This window comes from Pteropus vampyrus, unplaced genomic scaffold, assembly GCF_000151845.1.
Source record: "Pteropus vampyrus isolate Shadow unplaced genomic scaffold, Pvam_2.0 Scaffold30, whole genome shotgun sequence".
In the NCBI taxonomy this organism is placed as follows: Eukaryota; Metazoa; Chordata; class Mammalia; order Chiroptera; family Pteropodidae; genus Pteropus; species Pteropus vampyrus.
In genome coordinates, this window is record NW_011888811.1 from 5,070,059 (window position 1) to 5,072,154 (window position 2,096).

The window sequence follows — 2,096 nt, forward strand, 5'->3', positions numbered from 1 at the left end:
AATTCAGGAAAATTCGGCAACAGGGAGTTTACTACATAGAGAGAGATCTAATATCATTTTTAAAAGTAACTCCATTTTTCTAGTAAATTCTTCTTTGAATTTCTATAAGTTTTATTCACTGACTCTGTTTTTTACTCCTAAGACAATATTAAATAAATCTAATCCTGCATCTAGTTAACTGTCTTTCACCTACATGAACACATCTATTGTAATTCCCCAGTACATGAGATCATTTTCTTGACAGCATATAAAGGCATAATTGTAAATGACAATTAGATATATCATTGAACCATTCATCTCACTGCTGTCAAAAAATTGCCCAAGGAAATTTTCATGCCATGAGATGATTATGTTTCAAGATTATAAATAATCAGCTCTCCTTTAGTTTTTTGTCTTTGTGAGATGTCGGGAAAATCCCAATTAGTCGCTCTAAATGTTTATAGGAAAAAGGACAGAAATGTGCCCTTGTACAAATTTAACAAGGCCTCTCTTTTGTCCACTTTTTTGTGCCCAAAGTTCATAGAATCAGATTTCTGAGCAATGTTCCTCCTTAGAAAAATAATTTTTAAACCAGTCTTGACCTTCAGATTTAGCAATAGGATATAGTAAGCTTCCCCCCACAACCTCCCCTACCCCTAGTCTACCTTTCTAGCTCTAGGAGCCCTATAGACAAGTTTAAAGTTTGGAGATAACATTGAAAATGCTAACTTGAAACTACTGACCAATGGTCATATGTCAGGAGTCTGGAGAATTTGACAAGGACTCTGAATGCATGGTACTTAGAATGCATGCAAAGAAATACCAATCACCTTGGACAGCAACTTCTCACGTGAAGACTATAACTGCCGAGTGACCAAATGTCAATAGAGTCAGCTCTCTGCAAAGGCTATAGGAATTCTATGAGCTCTGGAAGGCTGAGATACTTATCTTGCTGACGGCAAAATACACTATTGTCACCAAGCCCTTGATATTTAGGCCCTGTAGAAGTTAATTATATTTCAAGATATGTCAAGCCATGTGCCCTATACATTAATTACTGGTATTGGGAAAGACAAGGGTGCCATTGCCAGTAATTTCTAAAGTATGTCATGTTTCTATTTCTTTTCTATTCCCCCATTCTAACTCAATGCTGAACTCACCCAAATAATCCTCTTATCATTAACAAAAGTCTATAAAGTTAGTTGGATTGCCCTAACATATCAATTATAAATTTAGAAAACAGATTCTGGTATGGTCATAGAGGTTTTAAATTATTTATTAAAAATCTACATAAATACTATGCATGCACTGTTCATGAATACAGCAAAGTGGGAGTGAGAATAATAAAATTTGCTAGTAATCAGTCTCAAGCATCAGAGATAACTCATGGAGAAATTTTGGATTTTGCATAGTACTTTTCAGACAACCAGACTTATAACGATGGAAAGTAAGATGATTATCAACTCCATATGGCCTCACTACAGTTTAATTAAAGACTGAATTTTTGACAGTCATTCCATACAAATAAACATTCTGCCATCAGGTCAGCCTTAAGGATTTCTCCGGTACTGGTGAACTGAAAATACTCCCAAAACTTCCTGACCCCTGTTATCATGTAATTCCTCATATATTTAGAATGGGCAGTAAAATTAGCCTACATGATAACCACACTACATGTAATAACTAAGTTCATATAACACAGCCTTAAAATTCCTCATGTTTAAGAAATCCAATTCAATAAAAATGAATTTGATCCAACTCGAAGTTTGATACTCAAAGCATTTAGTTTTTTAGAACAAGAGATCCTTATTAGGAAAATACTGGCAAATTTGGCAAATATAATCGAATACATTTTAAGAGATTTTAAAACATCTAAATTATAAATGCATAGTCATAGTAACATTTCTTAAAGAAACAAAAAGAAAAAACATACTTAACCAAACTTATTCCTCACTTCTAGTGTATTGATACACTTTAAAATTTCCCAAGGGTCAAATTAAAGAATTAAAAAAAAAAAAAAAACCTTAGTAATTGTCATTAAAAAGTTAAATGCTTTTAGAAAAATTGTATACCTTACAGTGTGAAACTTTCAGTTCATAATTCAAAGAGGAATCAAT